At 40.7% G+C, this 20,006-nt stretch overlaps 1 pseudogene; it reads left to right on the forward strand.

The window, feature by feature from the left end:
* Nucleotides 1–14,999: 14,999 nt before the first annotated feature.
* Nucleotides 15,000–15,735, forward strand: LOC128594095 (40S ribosomal protein S6-like; annotated as a pseudogene).
* The last annotated feature ends 4,271 nt before the right edge of the window (nt 15,736–20,006 follow it).

Raw genomic sequence — 20,006 nt, forward strand, 5'->3', positions numbered from 1 at the left:
AGGAAGGAGGGAATCCCACCTTTTCCCATTTTTTTAAAGTGTGAATCCTTTTTTTAAAGAGGTGAAATCAGTCATTAGTTGTTTATTTTTGGTACAACCAGAAAATAGTGTGGGATGTTGACTGATGGGAGGCTTTGACTGTTGGGTGTGAGCTGAACAGTCCATAGATGAGGGTTAGTTTTTATATCCTGTCATACAAAGCATATTAAATGGCCATATGGAGTCCCAGTCCTGCATTTAATGTCTTGAACATTTTAAATTCTATTCCCATGTTGTTTTTTAGTAGAATTGTTTCCTAGACAAAACCACTCCTGTGATCCTGGCTCTCCTTGTCAGAATTGTGTTCACTCCGTAACACCTTTGGTTGTGGTAGTTCTGTTTTCCTAATAACTTTGTTACTGTGCTGTGAAGGACTGAAAATGTGAGTATGTAGCATACTTGGTAATAAGTTGTGAATTGGTGGGACTTACGTAACAGTTATCAACGTGTGAAGATACCGGTACTTGATATCCTCCTAAGGAAAATTTGCCTCCAAGTTTTAATCTGGAAAATCACTGGAATAACTGTTTAAAAAAAGAATTATAATAAATGGCTTTTTAGATTTGGGGTACGTATGTTAAGAATTGTGGGGACCTCAGAGGTTCCGGGCATGACTGTGCGCGCTTGGCAGCTTCGTGCTTCTCGTTTTTTCCGGCCTCGCCACCTGGTCCCGCCCGGCTGCCCGCGTGCACTTCGCATCCTGCAGACGCCCGAGGTGCTCGGGCTGCGAGACTGAGACCCCGGGATGCGCAGCGGCGTTCGCGGCGGCACCTGCCGAGATGGCCCGGGACTAAGGCGCGTAAGAACGCGCAACTGAGCCCCGTGCGGACGAGGAGGAGTGTGCAGCTCAGCTCAGGAGACTAGGAGACAAACCGAATTTCCGGCAGAAACTTCTGAATCTGATAACCAAATTCTTCTGCTCAGGAACCTGACTGCAACAGAAACTTGTGCCTAAGGGGACTCCTTCGAAGGGGAAGTTTCCTACAATAGGTGCAAGTGGTACAAATTTCATCAATTCGAAGAGAAGTCTCATTGCATGTAACTGAGAGCAGTGAGAAGGAGCATTCACTTGCTTGTGGATGCCCTTGAGAAGTGAAGATGGAATACCTCAGAAGAATTTCTGTTGGGTTTTTCATATGTCATTTTTGGGGATGTGAGAACATTGTGAAACTACTTGGTTTATTTGAAAACAACACTTTTTTTAGTTAGAGAACTATTCTGTTATTTTTGCTGAAGGTCATTGCCCAGTTTGGTATAAAAGGAGTTGAAAATAAGATTACGAGGGATGCAAGGCTGGTTTAACATACGCAAGTCTACAAACGTTATCCACCATATTAACAGAGGCAAAAATAAAGATCACATGATCCTCTCAACAGATGCAGAAAAAGCATTTGATAAAATCCAGCATCCTTTTCTAATTAGAACACTGAAGAGTATAGGCATAGGTGGCACATTTCTAAAACTGATTGAAGCTATCTATGACAAACCCACAGCCAATATTTTACTGAATGGAGTAAAACTGAAAGCTTTTCCTCTCAGAACTGGAACCAGACAAGGTTGTCCTCTGTCACCTTTACTATTCAACGTAGTGCTGGAAGTTCTAGCCAATACAATTAGGCAAGACAAGGAAATAAAGGGAATCCAAATGGGAGCAGAGGAGGTCAAACTCTCCCTCTTTGCTGACGACATGATCTTATACTTAGAGAACCCCAAAGACTCAACCACAAGACTCCTAGAAGTCATGAAAAAATACAGTAATGTTTCAGGATATAAAATCAATGTCCACAAGTCAGTAGCCTTTGTGTACACCAATAACAGTCAAGATGAGAAGCTAATTAAGGACACAACTCCCTTCACCATAGTCTCAAAGAAAATGAAATACCTAGGAATATACCTAACGAAGGAGGTGAAGGACCTCTATAAAGAAAACTATGAAATCCTCAGAAAGGAAATAGCAGAGGATATTAACAAATGGAAGAACATACCATGCTCATGGATGGGAAGAATCAACATTGTTAAAATGTCTATACTTCCCAAAGCAATCTACCTATTCAATGCCATTCCTATCAAAATACCAACATCGTACTTTCAAGATTTGGAAAAAATGATTCTGCGTTTTGTATGGAACGGGAAAAAACCCCGTATAGCTAAGGCAGTTCTCTGTAACAAAAATAAAGCTGGGGGCATCAGCATACCAGATTTTAGTCTGTACTACAAAGCCATAGTGCTCAAGACAGCATGGTACTGGCACAAAAACAGAGACATAGACACTTGGAATCGAATTGAAAACCAAGAAATGAAACTAACATCTTACAACCACCTAATCTTCGATAAACCAAACAAGAACATACCTTGGGGGAAAGACTCCCTATTCAATAAATGGTGTTGGGAGAATTGGATGTCTACATGTAAAAGACTGAAACTGAACCCACACCTTTCCCCACTCACAAAAATTGATTCAAGATGGATAAAGGACTTAAACTTAAGGCATGAAACAATAAAAATCCTCCAAGAAAGCATAGGAAAAACACTGGAAGATATTGGCCTGGGGAAAGACTTCATGAAGAAGACTGCCATGGCAATTGCAACAACAACAAAAATAAACAAATGGGACTTCATTAAACTGAAAAGCTTCTGTACAGCTAAGGAGACAATAACCAAAGCAAAGAGACAACATACACAATGGGAAAGGATATTTGCATATTTTCAATCAGACAAAAGCTTGATAACTAGGATCTATAGAGAACTCAAATTAATCCACATGAAAAAAGCCAACAATCCCTTATATCAATGGGCAAGAGACATGAATAGAACTCTCTCTAAAGACGACAGACGAATAGCTAACAAACACATGAAAAAATGTGTATATATATTTATCTCTATATATTAGAGAAATGCAAATCAAAACAACCCTGAGATATCATCTAACCCCAGTGAGAATGGCCCACATCACAAAATCTCAAAACTGCAGATGCTGGCGTGAATGTGGAGAGAAGGGAACACTTTTACACTGCTGGTGGGACTGCAAACTAGTACAACCTTTCTGGAAGGAAGTATGGAGAAACCTCAAAGCACTCAAGCTAGACCTCCCATTTGATCCTGCAATCCCATTACTGGGCATCTACCCAGAAGGAAAGAAATCCTTTTATCATAAGGACACTTGTACTAGACTGTTTATTGCAGCTCAATTTACAATCGCCAAAATGTGGAAACAGCCTAAATGCCCACCAACCCAGGAATGGATTAACAAGCTGTGGTATATGTACACCATGGAATACTATTCAGCCATTAAAAAAAATGGAGACTTTACAACCTTCGTATTAACCTGGATGGATGTGGAAGACATTATTCTTAGTAAAGCATCACAAGAATGGAGAAGCATGAATCCTATGTACTCAATTTTGATATGAGGACAATTAATGACAATTAAGGTTATGGGGGGGAAACAGAAGAGGGACGGAGGGAGGTGGGTGGGGCCTTGGTGTGTGTCACACTTTATGGGGGCAAGACATGATTGCAAGAGGGACTTTACCTAACAATTGCAATCAGTGTAACCTGGCTTATTGTACCCTCAATGAATCCCCAACAATAAAAAAAAAAAAGAAAATAAGATTACGGCTGAAAGAAAGAGTTCAGTGTTGGGTTTTTTTTTTTTGCTTTTCAGTGCCAACTCCAGAGCACTGTATACTATTTGGTTTATACATATATATTGTCTTGTTAAAAGGACAAATTTAATTCTGAGAACACTGAATGTTATATTGAATGTTGATTGCATAGGTCACTACATAATGTAAAATAAGTTAATTTGTTTGTTCTGATTGAAATTGTATTGCTTGTGTTCAGATGACTTTCTTTCTTTTTTTTTTTTTTTTATTGTTGGGGATTCATTGAGGGTACAATAAGCCAGGTTACACTGATTGCAATTGTTAGGTAAAGTCCCTCTTGCAATCATGTCTTGCCCCCATAAAGTGTGACACACACCAAGGCCCCACCCACCTCCCTCCGTCCCTCTTTCTGTTTCCCCCCCATAACCTTAATTGTCATTAATTGTCCTCATATCAAAATTGAGTACATAGGATTCATGCTTCTCCATTCTTGTGATGCTTTACTAAGAATAATGTCTTCCACATCCATCCAGGTTAATACGAAGGTTGTAAAGTCTCCATTTTTTTTAATGGCTGAATAGTATTCCATGGTGTACATATACCACAGCTTGTTAATCTATTCCTGGGTTGGTGGGCATTTAGGCTGTTTCCACATTTTGGCGATTGTAAATTGAGCTGCAATAAACAGTCTAGTACAAGTGTCCTTATGATAAAAGGATTTCTTTCCTTCTGGGTAGATGCCCAGTAATGGGATTGCAGGATCAAATGGGAGGTCTAGCTTGAGTGCTTTGAGGTTTCTCCATACTTCCTTCCAGAAAGGTTGTACTAGTTTGCAGTCCCACCAGCAGTGTAAAAGTGTTCCCTTCTCTCCACATTCACGCCAGCATCTGCAGTTTTGAGATTTTGTGATGTGGGCCATTCTCACTGGGGTTAGATGATATCTCAGGGTTGTTTTGATTTGCATTTCTCTAATATATAGACATAAATATATATACACATTTTTTCATGTGTTTGTTAGCTATTCGTCTGTCGTCTTTAGAGAGAGTTCTATTCATGTCTCTTGCCCATTGATATAAGGGATTGTTGGCTTTTTTCATGTGGATTAATTTGAGTTCTCTATAGATCCTAGTTATCAAGCTTTTGTCTGATTGAAAATATGCAAATATCCTTTCCCATTGTGTATGTTGTCTCTTTGCTTTGGTTATTGTCTCCTTAGCTGTACAGAAGCTTTTCAGTTTAATGAAGTCCCATTTGTTTATTTTTGTTGTTGTTGCAATTGCCATGGCAGTCTTCTTCATGAAGTCTTCCCCCAGGCCAATATCTTCCAGTGTTTTTCCTATGCTTTCTTGGAGGATTTTTATTGTTTCATGCCTTAAGTTTAAGTCCTTTATCCATCTTGAATCAATTTTTGTGAGTGGGGAAAGGTGTGGGTCCAGTTTCAGTCTTTTACATGTAGACATCCAGTTCTCCCAACACCATTTATTGAATAGGGAGTCTTTCCCCCAAGATATGTTCTTGTTTGGTTTATCAAAGATTAGGTGGTTGTAAGATGTTAGTTTCATTTCTTGGTTTTCAATTCGATTCCAAGTGTCTATGTCTCTGTTTTTGTGCCAGTACCATGCTGTCTTGAGCACTATGGCTTTGTAGTACAGACTAAAATCTGGTATGCTGATGCCCCCAGCTTTATTTTTGTTACAGAGAACTGCCTTAGCTATACGGGGTTTTTTCCGGTTCCATACAAAACGCAGAATCATTTTTTCCAAATCTTGAAAGTACGATGTTGGTATTTTGATAGGAATGGCATTGAATAGGTAGATTGCTTTGGGAAGTATAGACATTTTAACAATGTTGATTCTTCCCATCCATGAGCATGGTATGTTCTTCCATTTGTTAATATCCTCTGCTATTTCCTTTCTGAGGATTTCATAGTTTTCTTTATAGAGGTCCTTCACCTCCTTCGTTAGGTATATTCCTAGGTATTTCATTTTCTTTGAGACTATGGTGAAGGGAGTTGTGTCCTTAATTAGCTTCTCATCTTGACTGTTATTGGTGTACACAAAGGCTACTGACTTGTGGACATTGATTTTATATCCTGAAACATTACTGTATTTTTTCATGACTTCTAGGAGTCTTGTGGTTGAGTCTTTGGGGTTCTCTAAGTATAAGATCATGTCGTCAGCAAAGAGGGAGAGTTTGACCTCCTCTGCTCCCATTTGGATTCCCTTTATTTCCTTGTCTTGCCTAATTGTATTGGCTAGAACTTCCAGCACTACGTTGAATAGTAAAGGTGACAGAGGACAACCTTGTCTGGTTCCAGTTCTAAGAGGAAAAGCTTTCAGTTTTACTCCATTCAGTAAAATATTGGCTGTGGGTTTGTCATAGATAGCTTCAATCAGTTTTAGAAATGTGCCACCTATGCCTATACTCTTCAGTGTTCTAATTAGAAAAGGATGCTGGATTTTATCAAATGCTTTTTCTGCATCTATTGAGAGGATCATGTGATCTTTATTTTTGCCTCTGTTAATATGGTGGATAACGTTTATAGACTTGCGTATGTTAAACCAGCCTTGCATCCCTTCAGATGACTTTCATTAAATGTCATCCGTGGGGTTAATTGGAAAGTGTGGAAAACTGGAAAATAACTTTGAAAAAATTGGGTTTTAGAAGAGGATTACTTGGTGCCAGTCAAAGTCTTGCACATTGAACATAAAATGAAAAAAGCAGAGGGTTTTGTGTAACTAGGGAAAATGAAAAAAAGTACAAGTTGACTTCAACTGATGCAGTTAAAATGTATTAAGGCCAGTACATGTTCTAAAGATGTTCCTAAAAATTAAAATACTAATCAGTGTGTATCCTATGAAAAGCGATCTTTTAAAAGAAATATTTTCATAATTAGAATACACTTTGATTAAAAAAGGGACGGATATTTCTTATTCACAATGAAAATCCCATATAGACATACATGAAAATAATGGCATGATTGAATTGCAGCAGAAGTAACTATTTATTTTATTTATTTATAATCACAATATGTTTTTCATTCGAAGGTGTGTATTAAAGTTCCATTTTTGAGTTATGAGACAAGGATTTTACAGTAAAAATAACATGGTATAGTCACTTTTGATGAAAAATTACAGTAAATTTTTACAGTAAAAATAACATGGTATAGTCTCTTTTTTTTTTTTTTTTAATTTGGCCGGGGCTGGGTGTGAACCCGCCACCTCCGGCATATGGGACCAGCGCCCTACCCGCTGAGCCACAGGCGCCGCCCTAGGTATAGTCTCTTTTAATGAAAAATTACCTTATGTTTGTTTTTCTCAGTATTACTTAAGGCTATTTATTTAGTTGGAAAGATTTTTTTTTTGCCTTGAGGTAGATATTTTGCCATATGGGTATTTATGGTCTATAACTATTTAAATGTGTGTACACATATAAAAATTGGTGTGTTGTCACTATAAACTATAAAAAGTTATCACCACAAAAAAAGAATTGTGTACAAATTGAAATGTCTTTACTGATGTGCAACACAACCAATAAAATCTCAACTACAAAAGAAAAAATAAAGACTTAAGCAGGTGACTTACAAAGGAAGATATGGGCATGGCCAATGTGTATATGAAGATGCTCCCAATATCAATAGTCATCAGGAAAATGCAAAATGAAACCACTAAGCCCTAATTAGAATGCCTAACAGTAAAATGTAAAGCAGTAAAAATTAAAAACTGTAAATGTTGCCAAGGATTTGGAACAACCTACATTCTCAACTACTGCTTATAAGAATATTAAACAATCCCTCAAAAAATCTGTTTTCTATCTTCTACTGAAGTTAAACAAACTAGTACTCTGTGGCTAGCATTTCCATTCTCAGGTATTTACTCACAAGAAATGAAGATCAACTTACACAAAAAGGTGGACCAGAATGTTGATAGTTGCTTTATCTGTAATAGCCAAAAACCAGGACTATGCCCCAATGTAAAAAATTTGCAACTCAATCATACAATGGAATAGATATCAGTGATAAAAATGAACAGCTTATACATGTAACAACATATATAAATCAAATAGATATTGTGGCAGATGCAGAAAGCCAGCTCCAAAGGACGCCATATTGCACGAGTGCATTCCTATGATGTTTTAAAACAGTCAAAACCACTCTGTAGTGATAGTCATCAGAGCAGTGGCTGCTGGGAGGGGGTGGCTGAATGGAAGGAGGGAAAGGGAACTTTCTATATCTTGATGGGGCCATGGATGATATGGCATGGCTGTATTAGTCAAAATTCACTGATAGATTTTTACATGTAAATTAAATAGTTTGAAATGCTTACGATAAAAAGTTTTATTGCTAAGAAAAAAATGATGAGTAACAAAAAGTATTAGCAAACTGAAACCAACAACACAGATGGTGTAAAAGATTATGCATCATGATCAAGTGGGATATAATCCAGGGATTCAAGCTTGTTCAACATATGCAAATCAATAAATGTGATTCAGGAATATAATGAAATAAAAAGCACATAGTTGTTTCAATAGATGTAGAAAAAGCATTTGATAAAATTCAATATCCCTTCATAAGAAAATCTCTAAACAAAGCAGGCATAGAAGGAATGTACCTCAACATGATGAAGGTCATGTGTGACAACATACTAACATCATGCTGAGTGGGGGGAAAGCTCAAAGTCTTTCCTTTAAGAACTGGAACAAAACAGGGATGACCACTTTCATCACTTTTATTCAACATAGTACTGAATATCCTGGCCAGAGTAGTTAGGCAAGAGAAAGAAAGGAAGAAATCAAAGTAGCCTTGTTTGCAGATGATATGATCTTATACTTAGGAAATCTAAAGGCTCTACTGTAAAGCTCTTAGAACCGATAACATTCAGCAAAGTTGTAGGGTGCAAAATCAACATAAAAAAATCACCAGCATTTATATATGTCAACAGCATACAATCTGAAAAAGAAATCAAGAAAGGAATGTCGTTTACAGTAGATACAAGAATGTAAAATGCCTAGGAATGAATTTAACCAAAGAAATGAAGGATCTGTACAAGGGAAACTGAGAAACACTGATGAGAGAAATTGAAGAGGACACCAAAAAATGGAAAATAGTCCATGCTCATAGATCAGAAGAACTGATATGGTTAAAATGACCACAGCAAGCTCCACATTCAATGTGATCCCTACTAAAATGCCAACATTATTTTTCACAAAATTAGAAAAAATAGTCCGAAAATTCCTAGGGGAACAAAAATAGTGCCCAAATATCTAAAGCAATCCTGAATAAAAAGAGCAAACTTAAGGTGTCACATTACCCTGCTTCTAAGTATATCACAGATTTATAGCAACCAAAACAGCATGATATTGGTATAAAAATAGACACATAGACCAATGGGACAGAATAAAGAACCCAGAAATAAATCTATGTATTTACCTTTCTCTCACTCCAAATAAAAATGAACTTAAGATGGATTAGACTTCAACATAAGACCTAAACTACAAAACATAGGAGAAACACTCTAGGACTTTGGTCTGGGCAAGGGGTTTTTGTGTAAGTCCTCAAAAGCACAGGCAGTGACAACAAAAGTAGAAAAATGGGACTAAATTAAACTAAAAAGCCTCTGCACAGCAAAGGATAAAATTAACACAGTGAAAAGGTCACCTGTCGAATGGGAGAGCATATCTGGAAACTATTTCTCTGATAAGGGACAAATTTACCCAGAATATGCAAACTACTCAAAAGTAAATTAATAATAATAATAATCCATTAAGTGAGCAAAGCATCTGTATAGACATTTCTTAAAAGAATGCACACAAATGGTCAATAGGTATATTTAAAAAGTCGAACATATCTCAATAGCAGGGAAATGCAAGTCAAAATCACAATGAACCCCAGTTAGAATGGATATTACCAAAAACACACAAAAAATGACTAATGCTGGCAAGGATGTGGAGAAAAGGGAACTCTTATCCACTGTTGGTGGAAACATTTATTAGTGCAACTATTATGTAAAACATGGAGATTTCCCCCAAAACTAAAACCAGAACTACCACACAACCCAACCATCCCACTACTGTTTATCCAAAGGAAAGAAAGTCAGAACCTCAAGGGACACCTGCACCGCCGTGTTTACTGCAGCACTGCTCACAACAACGAAGATAGGGAATCAACCTAAGTGTCTATCAGTGGATAAGTGGATAAAGAAAATACGGTCTATACACACAGGAGAATACTATTTAATAAAAAGGAATAAAACCCTTTCATGGAACTGGAGGCCATCATGTTAAGTGAAAGACAAATGTCACAGATTCTCATACATCAGACTAAAAAAGTTGATCTCCTGGAGGTAGAGAGTAGAGGGAGAGTTACTAGAGACTGGGAAGGGTGGTTGGGGGGATGAAGAGCGATATGATGAGGAGGGGGATATGATGCTGCCAAATGTTTGACAGCATAGTGACTACAGTTATCAACAATGTTGTACATTTCAAAATGGCCAGAAGAGTAAATAGACGTGAAATGTTCCCAACACAAAGCAATGATAAACGCCTAAGGTGATGGATTTTCTAAATCCTACACTGACTCAATCATTATACATTCTGTGCATGTATCAAAATGTCACATGTACCCATATAGATAGAAACATTACATGTCAATGAAAAAAACCAACAAACTAAGCGTGATGTGGGCTATTTAAAAAGGTACAAAAATTATTAGCATGATAAAAATGCACACATAGATTCCCTTTAATTAAATCAATTTTCTTTTCCCATAAATGTAAGGAAAATAAAGGCTACACAGCAGCAGAAGTGGTTGCTCTACTGGGAGAGAATCCTCTTCCCAGTTAAAAAGACAGAATCAGAGACACTAGAGAAAGCAGGGCTTGGGAGCAGTGCACAGCCCTGGGTGTTGGTGTCCTGAGACAGTCAGACTTAGGGAGAGTTCATCTCATAGGTAGAACTAAATCATGACCTCTGTTTTTGTTCTTATTTTAAGACCAGCATTTCAGAATACTAAGGAACAGAGTCCAGTTAAAGGGAGGTTCTGTCTTTTATTTCTTAGAATATGCTCGGCCAAGGATGATCCAGTCTGTTATGGCTAAATTGTGTCCCCCTCCCACCAAAATTTCTCTGTTGATGTCATATATTGAGCAGATAGAGGGAGAAGACAGGTCTCTAGAAGTCATGGAGAGAGGCCTCAGAAGAAATCAACCCTGCCCACAACTTAATTGTGGACCATGAAGCCTCCAGCACTGTGAGACAATCAATTTCTCTTGTAAAAGTCACCTATGAAGTCTGAGAGCTAAGGTCATGAACTCATCTTAGAAAAAGTGCTACATACCTCGTTGCTGAATATTACTATGTTTGACTTCAAAATACTCTGCTTGAGAAGTTATGCACTGATGCCACCACCTAGTCCACTCTTGAAAGCAATTTTGGAAGTCTTTTTCTGGAATGGCCATTGAACTGTTGTCACATTAATCTTGATGTCTTGAATGTCATTAGTGTCTTCCTTTCAATATTTCCATTATCTTCAGGAAAAGAAAAGAGTTATTGTGGGCCAGATGAGGTGAGTAGAGAGGGGGTTGCAGTACAGTTATTTGTTTACTGGCTAAAACTCCCTCCTAGACAGTGCCCCGTGAGCTGGTGCATTGTCCTGAGGCAGGAGCCACAGATTTCTCATGCGAAGATTTTCCTGTTTCTGTATTGGTGTTTACTCCATCTGCTATGCTTCTCACAGTCAGCAGACAATTTTGATGCACAGCTCAACGAATTTTTGCAACGTTGTCATTAGTTCTGCATGTTGCTAGCCACCCTGACCTCTCTCCATCAGTGACACTTTCTCTCCCCTCAGAAAAGTGTTTAATCCATTTGCACACTGCCATTTCCTTCATGGCATTATCCCCACAAACTTGGACTAACATGTCCCTGATTTCACTTCCACTCTTGCCAAGTTTAACAAGCAATTTAGTGTTTGTTTGTTGCTCTAATTCAAGCTCTGACATTCTTGTGTGGCACACAAATATACACAATGACAACAATGAACACCAGTCAGCAAGACAGCACCACAGGCCTACATGAGCACAGCTGTGAGACGCTGATATACCGACGCTCTGAAACCTCGCTGACAACCTTACCAAATTGTTTGTACAGTTCTGCCAATGTAAGTGTAGAGTGGCCAGTTCAAGAATTTAATAGTCAGACCTCGAATTCTGTAGTAATTTGTGAGGATAGCACTAGTGTATTAAAAGAGAAATGTTACCTTTTCTGCCCTGCTATGTATACGAACATGAGACTTTAAGAGTATAAATTAAACAGGACTTTGACGTATGGAATGGATCCATTAAAAATGGACAAGGGCAAATGGTATAGGGTCATTTCCAAGTCATTGTGGGCACCATGGACAACAGCAAGGTAGAGATGTTCCCATTCCTTTTCAGTTTCACTCATAAGAAAACTTGTCAGCCAAAATTGTTATATAATCACAAACTATACTTAACTATATTTGAGATACGGAGGGAATAAGTTTTGCCCTAAATTTATAGAAAGATGATGAAAAATCATAGTTACTAAACTAAAGGGATTTTTAGCCAGGGCTTGCAAGTATTTTGTGTTTTCCTTCTACTTATTAAAGGGCATGTTCCTAAAAATCCCTGTCTAGGAGGAAATGTCATCACTTTAGGATTTTTCTCTCTCCATTGACCCCTTGGTCCCCATTGCATTTTGGTAAGGTTGTCAGAATGGCTGTGTTTATCCTTGATTCACAGATGAATAAAAAGGGCCCAGGAGTAGAGAGATTCTCCTGAGGTCACAGCATTTGAGTGGTGGAGCAGTGACAACATAAGGTACCACTGGTCACTAGAACAGTTCTTTGGGTGTCACAGAAATCACAGCCCATGGTTCTCTTTTTATGTCATTCTTTTCTTAACCAGAGAAGGACAACACATGTTGAGAATGAAATGCCAGAGCCCTAAACCTTTGTCTTAAATTCACTGGGTGGTGGGATGGAGAGAGAGAGGCAAAGGCTGCCACTGATTCTCTTAATTCCAAAATCCACTGTTGGTTACTCAGCTAAAAGCAGGGAGGTTTCTCTTTTGCACTTGAAGCATCAGAAAGAAGATGATGGAGAGCCCCACATCTACCATGGGAAAGACAAGAGTCCCTCCCACTCTCAGAATCATGTCCAAGTCTTCTAATTTCATACGCTTTTCGGCACATGTAACTATTTCCCCTTCCTCCAAGCTCCAGTTATCACAGTGCAAATATAGCAACAGCAGAGAGGAATTAGTGCTGGGTCTCATGCTCTGATGGAGGCTCTGAGAGAGTCCTTATTAACTGCCTCTGACTCAATGCAGACCCTTTCCTAAGTCCTCTCTCATCTTAACTGAATCAAGGTCTATTTTTCTCTGGGTCTGCTCCAGTTCCTTATCAGAAATCACAAAGAATGTCATATCCAGCTCCTGGGGTCCTTGATGGAAGTCAAAGTGGATCCTTTTAGGGGAGAGTGTTGGAGTGACCAACACTTCATACTTCTCATTACCACTTCCCCAGATGGCTTGAGTCTTCTGGGCAGAATGGTTTGGTGGTCTAGGATTCACTTCTGACATTTACAGTTTCTTGTTCTTGGGCTTCCAGAGGTGGTTTCTGGTCAAGATGGAGGAAAAGAACACAGGGACACAAATGCTCTGACTGTCTGGCCTCGCCTCACTTCCACTCAGTGATAACACGGAGATTTTACTCAATTCCTGAGGACATGGCCAAGGTAAGTAAAGGCAATTACAAGTAATTAAAGGTAATGAAAAGAACACTGGGAGGTGCCTTGGACAAAGTTGCGTGGGTGTGTGTGCTCTAGTCTAGGTGTAGTTCTCAACCTTCCTGATGCCTCCTAATGCCATGACCCTTTAATACAGTTCCTCATGTTGTGGTGACTCCCAACCATAAAAGTATTTTCATTGCTACTTCATAACTGTAATTTTGCTAGTGTTATGAATAGTAATGTAAATATCTGATATGCAGGATGTATTTTCATTGTTACAAGTGGGTCACGACCCACAGGTTGAGAACCGCTGCTCTAGCATGAAAGACGCAGCAAACTCTAAGCTGGGATCCTCTAGTGTTAGAGTCTTTGCCCCGCCCAAATGAGCACTGAATTCTGGACAGACCATGAGACCTTCTAATTATTGGGACAATTTAGTGCTGAGTTCTGAATCCTGGAAATCAGCCTCTGGCCAGGGAGGCTTGTGTCACTCTATCTGATCTACAACTTGCTCTTCTAGTCTTCTGCCTTCTCCTGCTTCCTGGCCTGGTAAATCTCCACTGCTTGGTTAGCCCATCCATACCTCCAACCAGATTTTCAAATAAGTATTTTTCCCGTGCTTTTCCAGTTGTACTAAATGGGAGGGGAGCTCCAAATGACCAAGTTGGCAATTGCTGGAAACTAAGTACAGTCTACAATTCTGTAGGACAATGTTACATACCAAGGAGAAGTTTCAGAGGACTGGTTACTTAAGTATGTTAACTTGGAGGGAATAAAAAGAAAATGAGTCCCAAACAGTCTAACCACATCCTTTGTCTGCCCCACTTATATCTATGTAGCTACCTAACAGTTTGACCAAGATTTCCCTGGAACCATTCCATGTGATTGTCTCCTAAAGGGCTTGTTGTTCAGTTCAAAGATCTTAAAGAGTGGAGCCAGCTTTCAACAGCAACTCCTGTCCAGAGGGAGAGATAATGGCCAGAAAGATCCCAGTAAAGCTGAAGATCAGGAGCTGAGCTGAGAGACAAGATTAATAACTGCACTTCATCCCTGCTGAGGCAAGCTGCAACTCCAAGGAAGCAAATTTTAGGTATAGAACCCATCACAAAGAAGACAAATGTTTGTCCCCTCTCCCAGCAGAGTGGCTTGCTGTGTGATCTCTACACTGAAGATCTCTTATCTCACCGTACTGAAGAGAATCAGTGGAGGCTGGGACTCCTTCTCCAGAGAGACCCTGCTGTTGGCCTGGGCACTCTCTTGCCCAGCATGAAAGTTGAACAAATATTTTCCCTGCTATTTTGAACTCCTAGTCCACCCTTCCCTCCTTGCCTGGTGGTCTAGAAGCCCAACCTCTGCAGAGACTGGAATATCCGAGGTGTTTCCCTAGGACTGGGCATTGCATGGGCCGCAGCAGTGCAGCTTGAAACAGTGAATCCAGTAGCAGTGCAGAAAGGCACAGGGTGGAGGGTGTCTGGTCTGGCTCTGCAAAAGTTAAATACCAAGACAGAAACTCCAGAGTATTGGCTAATTAAGTATGTTAACTTAGAGGGAATGAAAACAAAATGGAGGCTCTTTTCCATGCCTCGGAGGTGATCAGATACTTCAGGATGAAGCTGAGTATCTCCTTCCCAGCCACTGGCTGCCAGAAACTCAGTGAAGTGGATGAAGAATGCAACCTTCGTACTTTCTATGAGAAGTGTATGGCCACAGAAGTTGCCGCTGATGCGCTGGATGAAGAATGGAAGGGTTATGTGATCTGAAAAGTGGTGGAAAAACAAACAAGGTTTCCCCAGGAAGCAGGGTGTCTTGACCCATGGCTGGGTCTGCCTAGTGCTGAGTAAAGGGTGTTCCCATTGCAGACCACGGAGAACTGGAGAAAGGGAGCTCTAGTCTGTGCGGGTGGCACTGTGGATGCCAATCTGAGCGTTCTCAACTTGGTTATTGTAAAAAAAGGAGAGAAGGATATCCCTGGACTGACTGACGCTGTGGTATCTTGGTGTGTGAGGCCCAAAAGAGCTGGCAGATTCTGCAAACTTTTCAGTCTGTCCAAAGATGATGCTGCTTGCAGATATGTTGTGAGAAAGCCCTAAAGAAACAAGAAGAGAAACTGAGGACCATCAGTGTCTCATAACTCCTTGTGTCCTGCAACATAATCGCTGGTGGTGTATTGCTGTGAAGAAACAGCATAGTAAGAAAAATGAGGAAGAGGCTGCCGAATACGCTGAACTTTTGGCCAAGAGAATGAGGGAAGCCAAAGAAAAGCGCCAGGAACAGATTGCCAAGAGATACAGGATGTCCTCTCTGAGAGCTTCCATGTCTTAGTCCAAATCCAGTGAAAAATAAGATTTTTTGAGTAACAAACGAATAAGATCATATCTCAAAATAAAAAAAAAGAAAGAAAAAGAAAAAAAGGGAAATAATATCCATCTATCCCATGATTAAATTTTATGTCAATAAATGATAACTTCCAAGAAAAATATCCATGTCTGTAACTTATATACACAGATGTAACGTGGGAGGACGGTCTGCAGATGCTTCTCTCACCTTCACTCCATGAGCCTCAGAGTGTGAAATAAGAACCAGAGATCTGAAATTTGTTAGGGGGGGTCTCTGAGAGGAAGTGGAGTGAGTAACATCTACATGAGTAAGTCAGAACAAAGAGTCACATGTGTGTCCTTATGAAAATGGAGTCACTCCTCTGCTGGCTGAGCGCGGCTTGCTGCTCTGCTCCTTGGGGCTGTGATGAGCCAGAAGAAATTCTCAGGTGTGGAAGGGGCTGTAAATATGGCTTTGCTCCATCTGACTTTTAGGGATTCTGCTGCAGTGTCACTTCTCCCTGTTCCTGGTGGAGCTGAGGGGACAGGCAGACAGGCTGACAGGTGCAGAGCCCACTGCCTGGCCAAGTGGCCATTTTTCCTGGGTTGGAAGAAGTTAAGAGAAGAGAGGAGGCTGCTGGGAAGCATCAGGAAGGCCAAGAAAGTGCAGGTGACCACAGAGGTCGGAGGCTGGAGACTCAGGGACTCAGCTGTGTTATTCCCCCTGAGACCCAGGGTCCAGGGAAGGTCCTCGTCACCAGGGAGTTTCAGCTGTTGTGACCATCTCTGGACTCCATGTGCCCTGATCTTCCATGAGGATTCTAAACACTGGAGATTAGGTACCTAAGGCACCCAGAACCTGAGTCTCATATTGGATTACAGGTTCCAAGAAGTTCTCTCTCAGGTTCGAAGAAGTTATCCTTCCACTTTATTCATTTCTTGCAAGACCTATAAAATATTAAATCAAACAATCAGACAGAATAAATCACCGTGTAGGGACCAGGTGTGTGTGGACTGATCCTCTCAGTTGTTTGTGCTGGAGGAGGAAGGGGCTCAGCCTCATTCACAGGTGAGAATGGTGGGGTGGCAACATTCAGGACATTGCTCCTGGGTGCCCTGGACCCTGAAGAGAGACCCTCGCTGCAAACAGACATCCAGGAGAGTGACCACATGGTCCCATACTGTCTCTTCCTTCTCTCCTGGGTCCTGGGCTTAACTCCCTAATCTCAGCTGAGGAGCATATTGAGAAGGTATTCAAGACCCCCGGGGCCCCTCTCCCCCATGGTCCCTCACAGCATCTTCTCTTCTCACTAGAAATTGGGAGTGTCTACTCTGTAAATACCAGCACAGAGAGGGTGGCCGGGGAAGCCCATCCTGTGCCTCTCCTGTCCCTGATCCTGCTCTCAATATCCTCCCTTCCTGTGGGCTCTGCCTGGGCCTCTTTACTGTCATTCTCCAGGGGTGACAGAGTCCCTGAGACTGATGTGCTGCTGACACCTTCTTAAAATATGATGCCGAGGCCTGATGCCAGCAGGGGTGAGGCAGTGGGGGCAGCTTGGGGTGCAGGGAGTCTGTGATTTGAGGGTGGGGGATGGGCTGTCTGTGGTGCTCAGGGTACCAAGACAGAGAGTGGCTGGGCTGAATCTGGTCCCTGTCATTTTCTCCACAGCTTGAGAGCTGCCTTTTGTGGACCAGTGAGACAGGAATTTTTCTCCTGTCTGTCCCCTGACTTCTCTCCCCCCAGCTGCTCAGCTGGTGAGTCTGTCTCCTTCCTGCAGAACCTGTGGGAGGGTGTTGGGAGAGGGGCGCACTCCCTGATCCCCCAGAACCTTCTCCACATACACTAATGTCCAGGCTGTGGGTCCCCTTCCCTGGATCAACCTGCCTTTTCTTGGAATGAAATGGTTACAGTGTTTCCCTTGTTACTTACTCACCCTAGAGCCCTCCTGCTCTATTAGTTACTGTTCTCATTTCCTTTCCTTGAAGATGTGGTAAACCACTATTGAGTATTAAGAAAACATGGAGGTCAGACTCTCTCCTTGGATTCTGAGTATGTGCTGGGCAGGGGGAGGAGACAGGTGCTGAGTGGGGGGCAGCCTCCCTGTGCTCAGTAAAGTTCCTTCTTCTGTCACTTCTTGCCTATTTGTCTGGTTCTCCCCTGGTGCTGTGACTTGTCCCTGTTCTTTAGGGGGCAGGTGCTGCTCCAGGTCAGAGCCTCACACATCTCCAGGCTGAGCTGTTCTCCAAGACCATAGAGGTGAAGGGCTGAGAATGGCAGGTCAATCCTGGCCTCAGTTCCTCTCCTTTGTGTGTATTTTTATATTTAGATTTGATCCCCCTCGTTGGGGCTTTACATGAGTATTACTTTGTAGGAGGGCTGAGATCCCTGGGATCTGGCTGTGCTGTGTCTTCCTAAAGGCCCAGGCACCTCTGCACATGGCAGAGCCTCAGATGCCCCAAGCTGGCTGTTCCCCCCTTTGCCCTCTCTCCTGCTTTGTTTGTAGAATATTCCTCTTTGTCCCCACATTTTTTGTAGTAAGCCAAGTTTTGGAATTAGCATAGGGAAGAGATTATGCTAGTTCCTGTAGCCTCAATGTAACTTCAAGTGCCATTGACTTATGTTTCAAGAAGCTTTCTTAGAGTCCATATGAAGGGATGTTCCTTTAAGACCCTCCAAGCTGATTAGCAAACTAGTCTAATGGGAGGCAAACTCTGCAAACAGAGTCTGGCTGTCTGTGGAATGTCCTGGAAGGGACCTTGGAAGTGGAAAACAAGATAAGTTAGTGCACATTTCAGTTATATGATGCACCTGTTTTCTCAGACAAATGGCTGAATAAGTTTTTGTGGTCGCTCTGCATGGCTTCTTTGTACTCTTATCATATTAACCATTGGCTGCCAATTAAGTATTATTATTAGAATGTGTACGTGCAGTACCAGCTATATAAGCTGGGAAGAAATAAAGTAGTTTGTGGAAGTAGAAATAAAGAGAGAGTTGTGGCCCCCTTTATTAATATACAATTTCAAAAGCAGGACCCGTACTCTGCAGCACCGCCCATGCGTGAAAACTTCATGCAACGGTTCCATGACATAATATGTAGAGTCTTAGCAGTTCTTCTTTTTTTAAATGCTGTCATCTTTATTTTTAATTCATAAAAATAGTAGAGGTTTTGTGAGGCAAATTACAGATACGTACACTAGACAAAATCAAAATGAAAACATCACTCTTTAATAACTAGGGGAAAAGCTAAGCAATCTCAGCGTCATGACTTTGCAGGCACTGACCATATTTTCTTTACATAAACACCAACATCCAGCCCTCTCTGGAATTGGGCATAAGGTCTAGTCATCTGTGATGGGTGACATAAAAATCTGAATTTGTAACCAATTCCCATATGAATTCATTGTCTTAGAAGACTTTTGTGTTTACTTTTTATTTTTATTTTTTGAGACAGCCTCAAGCTGTCACCCTGGGTAGAGTGCCTTGGCATCATAGCTCACAGCAACTTCCAATTCCTGGGCTTAAGTGATTCTCTTGCCTCAGCCTCCCAAGTAGCTGGGACCACATGCACCCCCACAACACCTGGCTATTTTTGGTTGTAGTTGTCATTGTTGTTTGGCAGGCCTGGGCTGGATTTGAACTCGCCAGCTCTGGTGTATGTGGCTGGTGCCTTAGCCGCTTGAGCTATAGGCGCCAAGCCAGACTTCTGTGATTAAAGGGCAGTTTTCTTTCTTCTTTTTTAGGGTTAAAAGTGTAATTTTATTTACATGTTACTTGTACATAATCTATAATAAGATATACAAACGGATAAAAACTGTTTAACAGGAAGTTTTTTTTTTAATATCACTTTAAATTCAATTTATGGGTATTATATATACCCCCATGTTTTTCTATTCATGTGCCAAAGATTCAAAGTTTACCAACCCTTTGTTAATCAAAGGATGCAAAATTAAGTATTAATTTTCAATGCCCAACAGTGAAATGCAGCTCCTCTTCTTTATTTTTTTGTTGTTCTTATTAATTTTCAACGTGTCCACCATTATTACTCATAGAAATGTTAATACAATTCTGCAGTTCTCAGAAAACATTTTCAAGCTGATTTTCAGTAATACCAGCAATCACATCAGTTATCTTAGCTGGCAAGTCTTCTAAAGATGGAGGTCTGGTTAAATAAACATTAGTTTTCACATGTCTCCACAAAAAGAAACCAAGTGGAGTCAAATCTGGAGAACATGGAGACCGAGAAAGTGGTTCACCTCTGCCAATCCATCTGTTGGGGGAATTTCTTATGTAGAAACTGT

Source organism: Nycticebus coucang, chromosome 9 (assembly GCF_027406575.1).
Source record: "Nycticebus coucang isolate mNycCou1 chromosome 9, mNycCou1.pri, whole genome shotgun sequence".
NCBI classification, from domain to species: domain Eukaryota; kingdom Metazoa; phylum Chordata; class Mammalia; order Primates; family Lorisidae; genus Nycticebus; species Nycticebus coucang.